This window comes from Simochromis diagramma, unplaced genomic scaffold, assembly GCF_900408965.1.
Source record: "Simochromis diagramma unplaced genomic scaffold, fSimDia1.1 OVJJ01000361.1, whole genome shotgun sequence".
Lineage (NCBI taxonomy): Eukaryota > Metazoa > Chordata > Actinopteri > Cichliformes > Cichlidae > Simochromis > Simochromis diagramma.
Genome location: NW_024386860.1, coordinates 11,846,612 through 11,866,946, shown reverse-complemented (window position 1 = coordinate 11,866,946; position 20,335 = coordinate 11,846,612). Strand labels below are relative to the sequence as shown.

At 42.4% G+C, this 20,335-nt stretch overlaps 2 long non-coding RNA genes across 3 annotated transcripts; both read left to right on the top strand.

Moving 5' to 3' along the window:
• Positions 1-523: 523 nt before the first annotated feature.
• Positions 524-9,735, top strand: LOC120732766. The gene is made up of 2 exons (XR_005695678.1): positions 524-5,130; positions 6,848-9,735. It is a non-coding gene; the product is annotated as an uncharacterized LOC120732766 (long non-coding RNA).
• A 301-nt stretch (positions 9,736-10,036) lies between these two features.
• LOC120732765 lies at positions 10,037-20,245 on the top strand. 2 transcript variants are annotated; one of them, XR_005695676.1, is made up of 3 exons: positions 10,037-10,210; positions 15,023-15,274; positions 18,467-20,245. It is a non-coding gene; the product is annotated as an uncharacterized LOC120732765 (long non-coding RNA). The 2 variants fall into 2 exon arrangements; XR_005695677.1 differs by lacking the exon at positions 10,037-10,210 and adding an exon at positions 14,356-14,888.
• Positions 20,246-20,335: the final 90 nt, after the last annotated feature.

Below are 20,335 nucleotides of genomic sequence, written 5' to 3'. Positions count from 1 at the left end.
AAAATAAAAGCCTCCTCGGGCCTCCAGCATCCGTGTGAAAATCCTTCTCCCTCTTCAAAGGCCACATGAAAAAAAAATCCCCTCGTTTCTCTCCAGTGCCGACATGAATTTCTGACTCATTAGCATTTATGCAAATGACTTTCTAATTGCAGGCGTAATGACTCTGGCGTGGGAGATTTTTCAATCCGCCATGTTTTTTTGTTGCTGCATGCTTTGCAGGATGCCCCTTTTTTTGTCTTCATTTCTAAAAACAAAAACGATCCATTCTCTTGTTTCCAGACGCTCATCTGACGGGGATCCTGCTGGAGCTTTATGTAACATTTAGAAAGAGTGGGACACTTTTTTTTTTCTAAACAGGCCGCGTTTATCTGAGGCACCGACAAAAGCCAGTTTCTTTTCCTGCTCAGCGCGGCAGTGAAGCTCTGCTACCCGGGTGATTTTTTAATAAAGAAAAAAAAAAAGGTGCAAAGGATGCCAAAGGAGGCTCTAACTTCGAGGTGAGTGGGGTGATCTGCAGCCGCAACTCAGTGACGCCCGTCCAAGCCTGTAGCTCCTCTCACGCAATGCATGCAAGCAAAGTGGAAATGCAAAATGGCAGCACGTGAATAATTATTTTGAGGATTGTAGATTTTATTTTTAATCAAAGAATCAAAGACAATTAAAAAGCTGACTAAAGTTTAATTGTGAAAAGAAAAGCCAGCGCTTGCTCTCATGGGAAAAATTAAAGGTTTGACCTTTGACAGAAATATTTATGACCCAGATCTGCGGAATTTAATGTCCTGCAGTAGAGATGTTAGTATTTATGTAATGCAATACGTTGCCTTTTGTCTCTGTTCACCACGACACACCTTTAGTTTTTCATTTTCCACTACTGCTCCCAGTTAAATGAACTATTTAGAAAGAAGCTGGTGTATATATGTGTGTGAGTGCAAGTGATGGTGTTGGTTTGGGTGTGTTGGGGGGGGGGGGTCCTGTCTGGTTTGGCACAAGAAGGCTGTTTGGCCCCCACAGAGCTGCAACAATATGGGCAGATTTTGAGGGACAAAAGATCCAAAGCTTTGAGTTGCAGAGCACGTCTCTGACACTGGGACACTGATGTACTGGGAATACTGGGATGTTACACTGGGAGATGGTCAATCAGAGCACTGGGATGACAACATGAGCTTCTGCAGTGCCTGTGCAGCTGCCCAACAGGTAGCAAGATTTGGAAAATGATTTTTTTTTTCATTATGATTTGGACACAATCATGTAGATAGCTGAAGCCCAAAAATACAGGAGATCCCTTCTAACTCTGTGTTGGACAACATATTCTAAGATAAAACTCATAAACGACAGAGTCTGAGGCTGTGAGTCTGTAGTGTGTAATGTTTCTTTGTTTGGATTGTCGTGGAAAGCCTCTGCGATCTCTAGTCACTTCACTATAATCAAACATTCACGCTTCTCGTCCAGCTTTTCATTGTTCTAAAGAGTCATTTGTTCCATGTCAAACCGTGAATAAAAAGATATGATAAATGAAACAAATGCAACACAGACAAAATGACATGCGGCCGTATGAATGCACCCGAACCCGATTTCAGATGAACTGGTTTATGTTTGCCTGCATCTCCTGCAAAGTCTTGGAGAAAAATATGCTGTGGCATGATTTAATCAAGATTTTTATTCACAATATTTAATATCTACCTGGTGCTGAAATACATGGAAAGAACAGGGGCAATTAAGAGCTCAACATGATCACTGGTTCTGAACAGACTGGACAAATGGATTAAAGTGTTAAAATCCTAAACTATACTAACATGGAGGAAGTGTAAAGTCTTTTCACGTTTCATGTGAAAGATGAGAGTGGGAGTCTGGATAGAGTGTTACCTTTAAAAAATGCTGTGTTCTTAAAATTAATCTGTATTTGTATTTAGTGTAATGTTGAGCGTTTTACACTGAAGGCAGCGAATCCTGCACATTGTGTATCATCCTCGATGATAAATTACCCAAACAATGCACTTCTGAAAAAGACAAAATGCTTCATTTGTGGCGTGTATGTCATTTCTAAGATGTTTATCTATACAATATGATCTTTAAATACATGAAGCCTTTACACAAAGAGCATAAAAAGACAAAAGAGCCTGCAAAAACAGTTTCTTTTCAAATTCTGGATCATTTCCCAAATACTACTTTGTATCCCTGCGCTGTTCCCTGAGTCCAATTTTTTTCTTTCTTTCTCTCTTTGTTTTTTGGCCCTTGGTTTTCATTCATGATAGTCTTTTACATGCTGGTCAGCAGCTAAACTGGCTCACCGAGGCTTTTTAGCTCAGTGAAGAATGTGTGTGGGCTGTAAACACATCCTGCTGCTGGTTTAAACACACAATGTCGGATCCAAATGTAAACAAAGAAAAAGACAAACGCAAGACAGGACGATGCTCTCAGATGGCAGTTATTAGTAATATTCTCTAATCTTGTTAATGCTTTTAAACATAAAAACAAGCACAAAATCTGTTTCTTTTTTCTGAAGTTGAATATACCTGCTACTAGTGGAGCCTTTAGGAGACCTCATAAAGGATGGACAAAAAAACAAAACACTTGTCAGTCAAATGCAGAGCAATAGGCTACACCTGACAGGTGGGAATGCAACATAGTGATCTTTTTAGATTATAGTACAGAAAATAAATTAATTAGAACACACACACACACACACACCTTTTATTAGAAACCTAGAAGCATGTAAAAAGATGTTTGTGTGTGCACACGCTGGTTTTGTTGGTTATGACTATAAGAGACAAATAATTTTTTTCAGAGTTCATTATATTTTGCAGTTTTCTGTTAAGATTGCTGGCAGGATTTTACACATCCTTCCAAATGGTGTCATATTTGCGTTGGGGGGTAGGAAGCATTGAGCAGAACACTGACGGTTCCTACATGTTTCAATTACGGCTTCTTTTCCTGTCATTTGACGTTGTGGTGTATTTCGGGTGCAGAGTTGCCAGTCACACTCATGTTGCTTCTGTAAGAGACGCAGATCTATTAAATGAATCGCATAAAGAGTTGAGCTGATCCGGTGAATGGTTCTGGTACCAGGTGAAAACCAAACCCTACCTCAGTAAAACACTGAATGGGTATACTGTTTTTAACCTAAATGACCAGCTGCACAAGAAAATGCTGACTGGCATTAACAAGCACAAATTCATGCAACAGCTTTGTGTGTTGTGGCAGTCTTACTGCTAGTAGGGAATACAGAACTTTAACTTGTAGAGGCACATCTTAACATTATGGCATTTCTAATTTCTTAATAAAGCAGAAGATGTGATTCCTTTGGTGGTTATGGCATTATTGTGACTATATTCCAATAAGGAACATATTACATTAAACATTTTAGTTACATTTTAGTTGCCTTATGGCTGCAGCTGTAGTCATAAAAAGTTATAAATCCGGTCAAAAAAACTACTCTGCTGTTAGTCTATTGTCACCAAACTTGCAGTTCAAAATTGTGATTATTTTTCAGTCTTGCATATTAATTAATCTGCAATCCAAGACCGGTTAACCAGCAGAGAAATTCATAAAGTCTTTGCAGAGTAAACTGGTTGGGGGGGAGGAGATTGTGGTGGTGGTGGGAGGCTGGGTTAACTGCTATGCCTTGCAGGAATGGCCTGATGGGTGCTAATGAACTTGGGATGTGCCACCACAATGCTGAGCGGCCCCTGGTGCACCTCGGTGTCCGGGTTCCCATGCAGCCGATGGAATAAGAGGGTTGATGGAGGGGAGGAGGAGAAGTGATGGGGGTTAGGAGGAGGGCGGGCGGCTGGATTGTGCACCAACCTATTGTGCCCGGTCCTTAGCCCATTAGCCACCACCAACCACTCTTGCTTTCGAGAGCTCGAGACTAGCCTGCCTGCCTGCCCGAACTCGGTAACCAGGCATCGGCGAGGGCGAGAGGAGGGGAGGAGAGAAACAGTAGCCGTATTTAGAGTTTGATCTCCAGGAAAGCGTCCAAAATTTGGAGAGAAAGAAAAGGGGAGCCCGGGACATTGGTAGGCAGGGAGAACCCCCTGACAACAAACCCGGGCCTGACAAAGTTGTCTCTTTGGCAGTCGCGCCTCCTATTGAACCAGTAATTTATTCAAAGGAGATTTTTATCCCCGCGATCTAATTATTATGATAATCAAGTGACCCAGACCCCCTTTCTTGGCTCTTGTCTGCGGGCTCTGGGCTCGGCGGTGACAGTAAAAGCTGATTTGCACGGTCTTCACCCCCTGGTCACATTCCTGGACTCCTCTGTATCAAAGACGTAGACAATGAGAATAGTGGATGTGCGCACTTGATCCAGGCATGAGCGGAGGCCGCAGTCTCCGCCGGGGGCTTTGTGTCAAATGAATACTAGTAGCCAGACAAGATTACACGAAACTTTTTATAATCCCACATGGTCCAAAACGACGCTCACAACGACACCCTTGATATGTGAAACTCCCAAATAGACCCGAAATAGAGACAGCAGAGACGATGCTGAATATTTGATTGAGCTGATGATACCAGTTTATAATCAATTAGAGAACTGATTATTAATATGATGACCAAATGTCATGCAATATAAGGAGTGTTGCCAAGATTTTGGTATCTGTAGTCTCAAATATGACGTCGAATAAAGCCATTCTACACTAACTCAGATTATTAGTTTCGAGGATTTTTTTTTTTTTTTTTTTATCATTGAGGACAGAACTTGAGCTTGCATCCTTATTCAAGACCACTTATGCTTTCATTTTTTTAGAGGGTGGAGACAAAAAAGCAGACCTGCATCGTGTCATAAAGGGGAGGGCCTTGGTGGTGGTAGCCTATATGTTTTTAGAGCAGGCATGTTTTGAGTTCATATTGCATCTGACGAGAGGAATGGCGAGTACCGGGGACAGCGCGGGGAGGAAGGGGGGAGGCGAGATCCACCTCCGAGAGAAATAATGGGGATGATAATAAAACAGGGGGAAAACCCATCCGAGGGAAGCTGAATGGATGGAGCAAGGCAGACGTCACGGCCAGCCGCAGCCATGAAGACCGTGCGGTCCAGCCTCCGGCAACTCAGTTGGTCTCCATCTCCCGAGCCGCACGCTTCTCGGTTTTGGAGAACGGACGCCGCGGAGACTCCCAGGCGACGGCGTGAGTATCAATATAATCTGTGTTTTCTCCAAAGGGGGGAAGGCGAAAGCGGTTGGGGATTAGCGGCGAAAATCACGGAGGAAAGACCGTTCGCATCCGCGCCGTGCACGCCGCCGATCTGCACGCATAACGGAGCAGGATGCACACAGGCTGGATGTGTCAGCAGCAGGCGAATATGGGCGCTGTGTGTTTGAGCAGCAGGTCCTGGGCTCTGAATTTACCGTTATTTTTGTTTCTGTTTTGATGCTCTGATGAGGGTAAAGTAGGAGGTGATGTTTCACTCACAATGGCAGCTGTTGGGAGGAAAACCAAGTGGCAACTCAGTGTTCATGACATTTTGTCTCTTAATTCAGTGTGCTTAAAAAAAATACAAATCGATATTGAAAGCTTCAGAAAGAAAAATTATGGGTTGATTCACTTAGTAGAATATGGAGTTGTGCACAGGTGGAAAGTAACAGCTAAAACATGTGGAAACAAACCTGCACTGTGGAATACGTGTGTGAAAGAGCAACTTCTAATTTGAAGTGGTTTGTCTCTGTTTTAAAGAAAAAGTACTCTTTTTTCAGACCCAGCCTTTATGACGCATTGTGTGCAGGCTTCATACAAAGCGATTCACAGAGAGCCACACAGGCCAAAAGGCGCTTCCAGCCTTGATTTCATTTCTCATACACACCTCCAGGCACTTAGCAGGGTCACTTCTCAAGCTCTGTTTGCTGCAGAAGCGGGAGCTGCAGAGACAGGCAACATATGGCACGAAAACCCAACAAAATTTGACACGATCAGGACGTGGGGAAAAAATTAAATCCTTTTGTGTCTTTTCCCCCCAAATTAAGCCCTTGCAGGACTCTTTGCTACCATGTGGCTCAGATATGAGGATTACTAGCACACAGACCTGCAATGCATGCGTAATAAGACAAAGTGATCGTGTTCACACCCATGGTTGGCGGATAAAGGGATCACAAGGCCAAATATCCAGTCCACACGTGTGCGCCGAGAGGCCTGTACAGAGAACACGTGTGCGCCCCCGGATACATTAGGGGAGAAAAACTGAGGCCGTTGAGCTTTCAGGGGGTTTGAAGCAAAAAGAAAAAAAGGAGATTATGAAATATTTCACATGATGAACATGAGGGTATTAATTTGTATGCAGGCTTAGGGAGGAGGGGAGAATTTAGAAAACAACGATTTTGTGCAACCTTTGCACAAAATTCAGATTCATTTTCCAGTTTAAGCCAAAATATATCGGCCACGCAACTTTAGAGTATTTATCTAGCAACACACACACACACACACACACACACACACACACACACACACACACACACACACACACACACACACACACACACACACACACAATGGGCAACTGTGGGGTGGAACAAATAAAGAGAGGATTTCTGTACAGGGCTTTAAATGAAGTTCATATGCACCGTGTATTTTAGAGATATTTGCGACACCACTGTAAAAATGGCAGGTTGTACATTATTGTAAAAATACAGATAACAAAGTATTAAAAGTACTACTGCTGAAGTATCACTCAGTGCACCTTACTTCACCTACTATCGGAGTTTTTGTTTTAAAAAAATATTTTGTCCTTGTCGTGACAAAATAGAATTTTCTGACGATCTTTGCTGGTTAAACGAAGTCTACAATAACCAAAATTGGGCAGTTAGGCTTTGTAGTCATTTTGAAGAGTAAAATCATCGTCTCTTTTTTCCAGGAACCGCTGGAGAGACATTCAGCGGCCTCACAACACGTGATTTACTGTAGGTAATATGGATAACCAGCTCTCACTGTCACTCATATCACCCTCAGGCTTCCGTGGTTATTTTTTCAAAGTTTGGTGGAATAATATGTTTCATTTTGACGTAATTGCTTTTTAAAAAAAATTACAAGTGTATTTATCTACAATAATAATAACAATAATAATAATAATAATAATAATAAATATATGAAGTGCAGACTCAAGTTTAAAATCTAACAAAGAATAAGATGAAGACACTCGAAGCTGCATGTCAAAATCTGGGCTCTTATTTTAAACGTCACAGGATTTTGTCATAGGTTGTGGAAATTACTATTAATTGCGTAATTTCTGCAAAGCCTCATTTTAAGGCGAGTTGCCCTATCACTGCAAAAACAGTGCGTATGCTCATCAGACACAGTGGGCCTGCCTCACCACAGTGTGACTTACACTTTGTTTATTTCTGTATTCATCCTTTAAAGTGGCTTAAAATGTGGGTAAAATACTTTTGCCCTCCTGCACAATTGCCTTTGTTGCCTCCAAAATGCAGCGCTCAGTCGCGATTAAATGAAACGTTTTAATGGGACTTATCGCGCGGGTTTAATCAGATGAGAACCAATGACACTTTGCAATATGAATCCATTTCTTGCTAATCTGCTCTGCACCTTTGCATATTTTTTTCACAATTAGAGGCACAGGATTTGTTGACGTCATGCTCATCTTTGGCCAATAGCAGGGCCTGATGAGGTTTGTTTAAATAATGGAGATCAAGAAGCTGGAGCTCCATTTATGCCCTAAACATGCTTTGAAATTTTGGAGAAAAGGGTCCAAATGAAGACTTAAAACCAGGGGTTTTGGCTCATTTAAACTTTTAAAGAACATATATATATTTTTTAATGTTCACAAACTTCATTTTGTGAACACATGGTGTTAATAATAACATCATGAAAGCTAAACACTGTGGGGACAATAAGGCAGCAGACAAAATGATGCAATTGTATGAGATTAACAGAATTATATGAAATGCAGCATTTAGGGGACTACGACTGAAAAAGCAAAAATAACTGAAATAATCCAATGCAGTCTGAACATTTTAAAAATCATGATTTTTTTTCCTTTTTCAGCTTGAAAATCATGAAAAAAATATTTATTTAAATGTTAATATTGCACCATCTGCATCCAGAATAATTACCATGAATTACTAATGAGTTAAAAAAAAACCCTACTAAACACTAAAATTGAAAACAAAATTACTTACTTTATTTTAAATTGATGCTGCAAAACATTTCTAGTTTTCTAGATAGAAATAAAAAAAAGCATTAGGTTATTGTTGTAGCCTTAATTAATGTAAAATATGATTGCATTAAAAGAATAGCCTACTGAAGTCTAATAGTTTTGTAAAAGACTACTTAATAATAAGTGGAAGTTATATCTTAACATTTAGTTTTTAAATATTCTGATTCACTTAATGTAGACTATAGCTAAAATACATCAAATGAGCTATTAATAGTATTGCATTTTTTGTGTATGTGTGAGAGAGAGAGATCGCATGTATCTGTGTGTATTTATTTCTAAGTCACAGTGTGTAGTTTGATGTTTTCTGCAGTTATCTACTGAACATCTGAAAGCACACACACACACACACACATACCTAAATGTGGTACATTTAGGTGTGTGTGTGTATGTTCTCCACTGAAGCAGCAATCTAGGAGCTGAGGCATGTTTCTGCTTTTAAAGGTCTTTGCTTTGTCCTTGTGGATTGAAACAAAGGACATTGATGAAGAACAGTGTAATGCTGACAGCCGTCTAAATGGAAACAAAATACTTTGAAATCAAAATATTTTCAGGCATTCGAAGAAGAAAAAGAAGACCTTCTGTAAATTGTAATCAAGAGGGAGAACAATGGCCGGGTGATTTGTTATTTGGTAACGGAGATGTAGCCATCTCTGGCAATGCCAGTCAGGTTGTGTGTTCGCAGGTTTGGGTGTGCGATGAAGACTGAGGATATTCAGTTAGTCTCTCATTCTCTCTCAATATCTCTCCATCTTCCTTCAGTCAGTAAAGCTTTACTTGGTGGTGGCGTTTGTGGGGGAGGAGCCTGCCACAACAGGGATCTGGGCACACAGAGCAGCCTTAATTAGATGGGGCCTCGTGCCATGTGCCACCACAGCATGTGTGAAAGGGAGTGTGTGTGTCTGTGAGTGTTATAGCATAGTCCGTAGCCATGTAGGATAAGATTTGTTTTGTGTGTGTTTAGTTTTGTTTTTGCATGGTCTCTGGACACATTTGGATACTAAAGGGTATGTTTAACACTCGTTCTTTCATGATATGTAGGAGAATTTTTCTCTACACATATATATATATATATATATACATATAATAACCCCCCCGATCTATGCTTTGGCGCCAACCACCATCATTGGCTGACTGCTTTGGCATCAGATAATTTAAATGAAGACAAACCAGTTCCTTTTGTAGTCAAACAGCCGGGATCTTCTTTTAATTTAAAAATGCATTTGGGTCATGGCAGGGGGCGGTGTTTGAAGCCATCACCCTCCTATGGAGCTAGTCAGCGGGTGAGGCGGGTGCGCTGTAGGGATGGGCGCTGGGCTGGAGAAAGGAAGGTTGTAGCCTTAGTTGGTTTGGACTTGCTCAGCAACCTTTTTTTAAATTGGTGCCTCTTGCTGATTGTTTGACTTGTTGGGTTTTTAATATACAGGCGTTACTCACAGGCCAATCAAAGCTTTTGGCGGACAAAGGGAAGTTTCCAATTGGTCGAGGTTGTTTGAGGCGGAGAGAGGGAGCCACATGATGACATCATAAAATAAAGGGTCAGGACATTTAAGGGCTGCTGTAGGATGAGCGAAGAAAAAAGGCCGTAAGCCACAAAAGAAATGCTATGAACTGCTCTTTGATTTTTCTCTCCCTAAAATCAGACTTTTGACATTATTTTTAGCTCCGTCTCAAGTTAGTTTGTAATTCTTAAAATCATTTTATAAAAAGCAGTGGAGACATATAATGATATAATAGGTTTTAATTAACAACCTTCTCCTCTGCTTATAGGTCAGAACTTGGCCCATGTTACTTCGCCTGCAGATTGAGAGGATGGGTAGCCTTAGGGGTTGGTTGTTATCTTTGGTTATCTAGCTGTATGAGTGATGTACATTCTTCATAAAGCTAGATAACCGAAAGTAACAAGAATCCCATTACACTCCTGAAAAGGCATCAAGACCCCAAATGCGCCTCCCTACAAGAAAATGCAAACTTTGCCAGAAGAATTGTAACATGAGAGAAGAAAATGGACTACATTTTAAAGAAGACGGGAATGCGATGCAACAAAAGGTAGGCTGCATGTTTTTCTTGTGTCTTATTTGTTGGTGATGGAATGTGTGTGAATACATGTGTGTGCCTTTTGTTAAACTCAAGTCTGAGGCCCCTTTTTTGATCCATCCGCAGCTCGTAATGCTGGGTACCGTTGTTAGTCATGTACAAATAAATGGGACATTGCCACACATATTTCCTTTAGCTCTCTGTAGCCAGTGGCAGTGATCCATAACAGTAAGGTTGGTACAACAGGATCACTTTTAATCTAATAAGCCCCATGATCCTTCTGTGTGGGGCTGCATGCATGGGTTTAGACTTAGTATCACATGGTTAGGAGTGACAAGCTTGCTAAAAAAAAAAAAAAAAAAACCCACACCGATTCACCAAAGCAACTGGTCTCTGATTAGCCAACACCAAGTGACTAAAGGACTTGCCAGTTTACTGGCTAGTTTGGACAACGCTCTATTTATTTGTCTCCATGTAATTCAGTCTTACTGCTTGCATTTTTGGCATTAAGAGACCATGCAATATGAAAAGAATGTGGGCCTTTGAGCTGCATACGGTGCTATGAATTATACATATGTTCCAACTTGGATTGGATTGTGCGAGTTAAGAATGGTCCCTCCGAGTTAATCTGGTCTCCCAACGCCCCACTGGCAGCTAAGCGCACAGACAAGAATTTGTTTGAGGCCAGTTTTGTTAAGTTAGCTGTTGTTGATTTTTTTTCTTCTTCGTTCCACCTACTCCCTTTTTCCTTTTGCATGAAAAGATGTTTAATTTGGGGTCCTGGCCGTTGTTTGATTTGACGTGACAGTTGGCTTGGTTGTGAATGGGCCGTGGCAAAGCCTCCATTGCATGAGGTGCTACCATGTGGAAAGGCCCGATGGGATCTCGCTGAATGCTGCTGTGTGTACGTGTTGGGTTCAGAGGGGGAGTGGTCCAGGGGCAATCAAGCAGAAAGTACCCCTAGTGACAAGATCCACGAGTGAGCGAAGGAGAACAATCTCAGCCTTTAGGTTCTTTGCCTGGACTCATGGTGAGGAGTAATTGGTCAATCAGATCTTCAACCTCAAGGCCTCTGATGGCTGATTGAAGGTGTGATTTCTGTTCTGCCCATCAAAGCTGGAGGGTTACTCCTGCTGAGAAAGGCCACTAAGAATTGTATCCTAGGTCTCAAAGCTCTGGTGGTACATAGCGAATTCCACGTGTGGCGTGCTATCTCATTGTGGTGCAGCTAAAACATCACCCTCGGGTTTGGATATATTTAGCTTGACAGGGTACAAATTCTAAACAGTTGTGCAGGACTGAAGTGAAATTACTAAAAGCTTGTGAGGCAACCTTACCTCGCAATGTCAATCTCTTCGAGCCCTGCGGTTGTGCCTGCCTGCTGCATTGCAGGTGCTGAGTGTGACACTTGAGCTTTGGGCTCTGCTAGTAAGAGAGAGGAACGAGGGCCCTGACAGGAAGTGACAGCCAGAGATGTCACCTTCTTGGATGGCAAAGTAGTACCTGGTTCTCTCTCTGTTGTGTTGCTACGTCCCTACATGTCCTTTTCCCCTTTATTTCTTTAGTTTTACAGCGTTGTATGTAGGGCTTTTTTATCACATAATGCAACTGATAGATTAATGATTGTGCGTGCCCAATATCCAGACTCCTGTATATCTACACAGGTGTGGTTTGTATTTATGAAATTAGCATATAACAGGTGTAAGGCAGAAATATTTTGTGCATTGTGGAGAATAGTTTTCTCCCTTTGCATCTTTTTTGTGTCAGTTACACTGTTGGGTCTAAATGGGAACTGAAGTCTTGGACAGATTGTGTTTATACCCTAAGCAGTGCCCTGGGAGACGCATGTCATGGTACAAATGCTTTGTTCTGGCTCGGTGTGTGGCACAGTTATATCACTAACACTTCACACTAGGGAACTTAGTGCAGAAACTGTATTAGCTTATGCTTGCCTGAAAACAGCATAAAGATAGGAGAGTTCCTCAAAAACACCTTAGGGCCTTTGCTCTCTCTTTTTCTCTGTCCCATGGCAGTGTTGGAAATAGAAAGAGGGCGCGAGGAGAAAGCATGTAAAGGAAAGCAGCCAGGGAGAGGAAAGAGAAGGAGGAGGATGGTGGGTTTGTCTTAGCTTTCATGCACTGGGCAAGCAGATTTAGACTCCAAGTGTCAAATAGAAAAACAGCCATTGTGGTCGGGTCCTACTTGCCCCCCCATAAGTAGACTTTACAGTCAATAGAGCTAGTCCACTTGTCACTGAGGGACAATGCACCCCTTTGCCTCCCTTTCAGGCCTGCCGGGTCCGAGCAGCCAGACAGCTTTCTGAATAACCCAGTGATTCTTGGCCCCTTTTCTCTGCCTCTCTTTCTCTTGACGGAACACACCAACAGGGCTTGGAAAATGGCTTCACTGTTGGGCCAGAGTGTAAGGACAGACCCTGTTATTTTCTACAACACTGGCATTCCCTCCACCCCCTTATGCACGCATAGAAATGAATGTATCTTGGGCAGTTGCAAAAGTCAATGGGCCTCCTCAGACAAAGGAGATTAAGTTTGGCAACTTAGCAGTAACAGGTGTACTTTGACTGAGCTCGGACCACACGGGGGGTGACTGTCGTTGTCTTACCCACTTGCTCTGTTTGTCTCCTTGTTGGTTTTTAGTTGCATGGATGTAAAAATTACGTTTGTGTTGCGTTGTCAGAAGACAAGAGCGCCTCAGACCTTGTTGACTTAGAAGTTTTAGTTGAGCTGTCCAGCACAGGCCTCTTATCATTTTCACTGCATTTGAAAACAAAGCTTAGTTTTGCTACATTTCTCCCATGCCAAGTTTTCTCCGAAGGGATTCTGCAGATATCTTTAGAACTCAAGCAGTGCTCACCCAAGGGAGCGAGTTAAGGGTAAACAATGCGGGCACACGGAGAAGAAAGAAGTATCAGAGGGAGTGCGGCACTGCACAGAAGCATGAATACATTTTCACATTTAGAACTGAGACATTGATGTTTTAGGAGGGGAACTATCATTTAAAGAGAATGAAGCCTTTTCTGTACATACCTTCAGTATTTTCAACCATAATAAATCAAGCCATTCAGCATCAGTACAAATAGAGACACTCTCAGAGCCAGAGCAAAACAGTGCATGCATTTGTTTGTTTCAGTCATTAATAAAGCTTTTACTGAGAGCCTCGGTCCTCAGAAAAGCCCATTCTGGTGAAATGACTTGGCAAAGCATCCGATGGAGGGTCTGTTCAGACTGAAGCTGCTCCCGCTCCCATTGTCTAGCTCTCTCTCACACACCTACGAGTCCAGAGTAAGCACACAATTTCATTGTTGCGTGAGCTGTTAATATCAGAGGCTTCACAATAGAGCCCATTCGCCATATTTGCATAAGGCACTTTTCCAACAAGGACCCAGAGAGGGCTTGAAAGCTGGCCCACTCTAGTGCCAATGGCAAAAAAATGTCAAGTGCCAATTAGGAGAGGTTTGCCACCATTCAGCAATACCCCACCCCTGTAGTCCTTCCCCTCCCTGCTTACCCACCCCAACTCTCTCACACTCCAAGTCACCCCTGGTTTTACCACCTTATTCCAATTTCAGACGTGGCCTTCCCCTACTGACACCCAGAGACAAAAGCTGGCTCCCTCCTCTCTGGCTAATGGAGGATCCTTTCTGCTTGGCTCAGAGTATTAGTAAAATCAGACAGCATGGTCCGTTCACCGATTAGTCAGCTTTCTTTGTTGATTACTTTGAATAGGGTTCAAGAACTATGCAAGATACAGAGTCCACCTGCTTGGGAATATTGAACTTAGCAAGCTGGCTGCACTGTGCTACTTTTGTTTTAGACTCCCAGGTTTGCATGTGCAGGTGTGGGTAATTGAGGGAAGGATTGTGGCAGAGACAGACGCTGATTTAAACAATTAACAATTCCCCCTTTCATCTGAAATCCACAGTGGTTGTTCTGTGTTAGTGTTAATGACATTTAGCCACCTAATGGCTTGCTTTAAGCTAGTCGTGCTTATTATTTTGCACGGATGCACATAGAAACATAGAGAAATGCTGCAGAGACACTATTTAAATTTAGAGTGTAGACTTTAAGTCAGCCTTAAAGGCTTAAGGAAAAGTAGATTTGCTACATGAAATCCAAGTTAGCTCAACTGGTGAGCATGTAAAGTACTCAACTACTGTTTATAATTCTATCAATGCTGAAATGCTACATTATTTCCATTATTTCCATGCTTAACTGCAGGTGTCAAATGCAAAGTATGCGCTGGAATGGTGGATTTAAAACATTAACTGTGTTCTTGAATTTTAGGTGATATATTGTTTATGCAGGAAAAGCCTTTAACATCAAAAACCTGGAAAAAAAAAACCTTGCATTCTGTAAAAAACAAGGATGCAGTAAATTGAATGAAAAAATTAGGTCATAGACACAATAAAAGAAGGTAATCGTGTTTGCCCAATTGGTCTGGCGTTGTTTTCAGCAGAGCGTTTACCTAACTTACCGCCTCCTGCCACTCAAAAGGATTTTTCTCTTGTCGCTTTTTCTCTTTCTTTCTTTTATTCAATCTCTGTGTCTAGTTTTTTTTTCTTTCCCACCCTTGATTCTCAGATGGTTGGATCTGATTTGCATGCATTTACATAATGAAAGTCATTTGCATGCTCAGGGGCAGACTGTACCATGAGAACAGACATGAAAAGGTGTGTGTGTGCGCGCGTGCATTCGTGTGTTTGTATATTTTTGTGAACTGTACATGTGTGCTTTTGTGGATAAGCTACATAGTTTAAATGTTCAATTTTACCCTCTGATTTCTCCATCTATGTTTTCTGTGCAGGCTACCACATTACTGAAGGAAAGCTGGCAAAAGAAGACTGAAAAACAGAGAAGGAGGAGGGGTTGTTGTTGATTCTGCCCTCCCTCTCTCCTCGCCCTCCACTGCATTGCCTCTTCCCTCCTCCTCTTCCCTTCCTCATCCACTCCATCCTCAGCAGACTGCCCCTTTTTCCTGTACAGCGAAACGCAGCCCGCGCCACCATCTTAGAGCAACGCTGGCATGAAATGGAAGTGGGAAGACCAGTCAGTGCAGGTAACACACCAAACCCACTGCGCCCGCCATGCTTCATTTTTCTATTGGCACCTCCCTGACTCTCCATCATATCGCAATATCTCCATCTCTCCGTGCCCTCGCGCCTTCTCCGGCGTGATGTACCCTCCGTTTTAATTGCCTCTGATACGTTTGTTAATTGCACGACTCATGAGATGCGCTGATGGGAAGGAGGGGAGGGTTGATGTGGGTGGAGCGTGTTTTGTATGTGCGTACACATTAAATCACTCCGCTCTCAATGCCTCTCTCAGGAGGCGTTCAGTGGGCATCTGTCCTCGAAGCGCCAGTTTTTCTTTCCCGTTTGGGAATTCTGATGCCATCCTCACATGCCTGCCCCGACATGGCGGCGCCTGCCATTTTGGAGCTACGATGCAAGCCGTGCCTTCTGGACGACAGACAAGCACAGCTGATTACTCCATAAGTTGAGCAGCTTAGTAAGAAAATTTTAGTCACTGAACCTAAAAAACTGTGATATAATATTTAATGATTTTGACAGTAATCTGTGACAGAGGTATGGCTTTTTAAAATAATTCTAAAAATCTCCCTTCAGCTCTTTAAATGAGGTCAAAAGAAATGTCAAGGTGGGCAACATCGGTTGAGTGGAAGTGATGATTCATAGTCTTTTACAGGGACACTGCAGCACATAAAAAGCCCAAAACAAAGCAGGAGAGAGGCAGACAGAGGCAGAGAGGAAAAAATAAAGACAAGATGGTGAAGTTGTAAGAGCATGATAGGCAGATTTAGTACTGAAAAGTCTCTCTTTAAGTGAGTGGTGAGTATTGGAGGGCAGTCGGTGCTGAGACAAGTTGAGTATTGTTCTCCTTGCATGAGCTCGTTGTGGTGCGGCATTTTTTCAACCGGGGAGCTCCCAACGTTGAAAACCGCTTAAACCAAAACACCAATTAGCGTTAGCTGGGCTTGATTAAGTAAGATGGCTGGTAAACAGTGCTTACTTTTGTCATCTTAACACAGAAACCTCCCTTTGTTTGTGTCTGTGGCGTGTGGGTCAGAGAGACTGTGCTAATGGTAACTTATAGTAGGATGCCTGGGGCTAACAGAGAAACTGCCACTACCCCCAAGTCAAGGTAAAAACAGCGAAGGAGACTTGGCAAAGACAGGAAACATCTTAACATCAAATTTTGTTTTCTTTTAAATAATTTGGCCAAAAATGTTCAATTTTATATGTGTGTTCTTTAAATTAAATCACTAATTTTCTGTATTTAGACAGAATACACTGTTAATGATTCCAGTTCCCCAATTAGGTCAAACTAAGCTTAATTAATTTGAATATTTGACGATGCTGCCTTAAGCGAAGGAGTCGCTTGGCTTTCCTGAGAAGTCTTGTGGTAACTGTGTCAAACGCAAAGTGCACTAATCACTGCCAGGCCTCTATAAACAGGTGGTAGATTGAGCAAAGGGGGCCGAGGCCATTCTCAATTTACTGTGTAAATTATGCAGAGCCCAAAACAATGCAAACAGTAGACAGTGGAGTGGCTGGCGTTGGCTAATGAGATGATGAGAAGCCTGGGAGGCCTGCGAGCTGATAGAGGAGAGGGGGTGGGCACGGCTTGTGTCTGGATTGGTGTATTCATGTGTGCGTCTTTGTGCGAGTGTGTGTGAGGGTCTAGAGAAGCTTTGGCAGGGGAGCAGACACTGTCCCGCCTGCACAAACCCCACCGTCAGCACCCCTCCTGCCCAGACTGAGTGCTACAGGGGGAGGGGAGGGTTAGCAGGCAGCTGGGGCACCCTGCCCCCATTGCTCCTGCAAGAGCACCAGGCTTGGGAACCTCGGTGGCAGGGGTCCCCCCAACACTGGCACGTAGGGGGCCCCCAAAAGTCTGGCTGCAAACCCCCATCTCCACCAATCCCCCCCCCACCCCACCGTCTCTTGTCTCCCCAACCATCTCCACCCCTCCTACCCTAATGTAAGGCTCGGGGCCTGGGAAGGACTTCAAGTTCACGGCCAGACCTCCTATTGAGCTGACAGCCTGACTGTTTGCTCAATTCGGCTCCCTATTCAGGACCATACTGGAGGGGGGTGTTGTTGAAAAAGGTTGGAGGATGCAGGAGGGTGTTGCTAGACAGTGTGGGACACTGTAGCACTGCGATAGCTATTCATTCAGCAAGGGGAGACAAGTAAAGAGCGAGGGGGAGAGAGTGAAGATGGAGGAGGGGGGTTCAAGTCGGGATGCATAAATAAAAAGTGAGGAATCCAGGCTCAAAGTTTGCTTTGAGCAGTGTGCGCCTCTCTCACACTCTTTTAGACTCTTAATTACCGGCGCCTTCCACTTTTCTCTCTCCCTTTTCTCTAACTACACCCCCCTCCTCATCGCCATCGCACACACCCTCCTGAACACACACACACAAAATGGCAATGGCAATCATTCTCATCATCCTCTCTATCCCCTGGTTTTATTAGGCCACATGCTGGGGCTGTAAATTTACCATTAACAAGCTTATTCACTGTAGTCCTCTCAACAAAACAAGACCATGATGCCAATAACTCAAAGCGACACCAATACCCGAAACTGCCTTTTATGTCGCCAACCTCTACTGTTAGCCACTCCCTGCAGCCCCCACTCTTTCCTCACTGGCAGAGAGCACCCTCACACCGTAATGCTAAATGCCAAGGCTAACGTGATGCTTGTTAATAGCTCAGACAATGGTAATTAGCGCAGTGGTTGTTGATTTAAACTAGATCTAAGCTAGATGGACGCATTATTGGCTAATTCTGAACTTGGTGACCTGCTATAATATTTTAAGTTGCTTGTCTGAGCTGCTCGAAAATGTAACAGAAAAGGGGGTTTTATGGTCTTCTGAAGTCCAACTTAGCCTAGCTTAGGGTGTGTCACATGCTTCCTCTTTGTATTAGCAGCTTGTAGCGTACCAGGCTCCTGTAAAGGCCTTTCAACTTCAGTCTCAATCCCCTTGGCTGGTACACGAAGCTGTACTTAACTCGGCCAGATTTAGGACACACAAGGAAAAAAAACCCTAATAAGTATTTTTTTTCATGTTTAAAGAGCACTGAGAACAAGCCTTCTTTTGATACATAAATTGGACTTCACAGTCCATTGTCTCAAATAATTGTTTTGACATTCACATGATTGGCCTCAAGGTGTGTTTTGACTCATTCTTTTTTTCTTTCTTTTTTTTTTCTTTATTTATTTTTTTTAGATAAATGTGATTGGTGCAGGGGGATCCAGAATGGACAGAGCACACAAAAGGAGGACGGTGGGACTCCTCCTTCATTCGCTGCCTTTTAGCTGGAGTAAACACGGAGGACGGCGATGCTGTCTGCATGCGAGCCGGCAGTGATTCCTGCCATAACTGTGGAACGCTGTATATGTCTCCTTGATGCATCGCTCAAACCAACACTCAGCCTGGACTGCTTGTGAATGACTTTTGGTGTTTTAACTAAGCAAACATCATCGTGGACTCCAATCATGGAAACCTGTGGGACTCGGTGGAAAATAAGCAGCCCGAAGGCTGGAGGAACTGCTTGATAATTGTGACTCTTAATTCTTTTATTTGTAGATGTGGCACTGAATTTTGTAATTATTATACTATATTTGATTGTAAAAAAAAAAAAATTGTTTAGACATGAAGGAATATAATCTGTCTTCAGCTATCATAGGCTCCACTTAATGTAGGTTGTATTTGATGATTTGTAGCCCATATTTTGCTCATTTTCTCTTTTGTTATAGTTGCTAGGACTCAAAAGACATGTGAATGTGAGACCCACGGCAGCAGTGAATAATACTGCACTGCGATTGGACAGCTCCGTGTGTCAGCTGACACAATGGCGAAGGAGTGAGCTGTCGTCTTTATACTCTATGCAACTGTTCTCTTTTTTTTCCTTTCTTTATTGTTTAGGGGAAAAAAACCTTTTCATATTTATTTTGGATTATTTTTTGAGCCATCAGTTTACAGAAATTCCTTCAGACATCATCAAGAGAAATGGTTTATGAGGTGCTGACGTTCCAGTTATTAATATAGTGAAACAGAAATTACAGTCAGGATGTGTGTGTGAGTGTGTGACAGATGACAGGATACAGCAGTTTCATCAGTGGATGGATTGAATCTCATATTTGCAGCTTTCGACTGTGCAGCCATGAGCCAGAGTCTGAGTAAATGTGGACTCAAGCATTTAATATTCCTGATGGTTGGAGTGTGTTTGATCAGCAGGAAGTAGCTCTGCGTGTATACAGAACATGCCACACTATTAAAAGCTGCTCCCTATAGCAGTCGTTGAGGCACAGCAGTTTGGCACATAATAGTTACCTGCTTTAGTGTAATGATACATCTTTGGGTGAGACATGACAAATACATTGGCTTCAAACACTGCCTTAATTTCCTGTTCTTGACATTAACACACAGCGACACACACGCCCGCACACACACATGCACCCAAATGCAATAAGGCAAGTACTATCAGGGCCTAATTCATTCTATATTAATTTTCGGGAAGTGGCAAATTTTTTATTACGATTGATAATCTATGCAAATCTTTTAAATATTACTTTAGACAATCTATGTCTATGCAGCGCTTTTGCAATTGATTCAAGGGAGACTATCTTGGCCTAATTTAGAAAATGTATTCTTTTGATAATCATGCACATCCCAGTGCTCAAGACAATTACTTATCTGCCTGGATAAGCTTGAAATTATGTTTTTAATCTCTAGCAAAAAAAAAAAGTCACTCTTCTGAAATCAGTCCAGAGGCTTGAAAACCATGAATTGTGGTCTAAAATAATTAAATCAGTTGCACTAAATCTCCCTTTTCCTTAAATGTAGATCAAATATATCTATTTAGCTTTGAATAGCATACTGTTTATATAAGCAACAATGTTTGTATTATGCAATCTCATCTTTGTGAATGAGTGTTCACCACACGTGCCTTTGTATGGAAAACTGTTGAAATAGTAATAAAGGTTTACAATGAAAACAATGAAACATGTCTTGTGCATGCTTTTGATCAGTTTTGGTTGCATATCGCTGGCTGGCAGGATCGTCTAGTGATAAATGGAAAAGTACATTAATCAG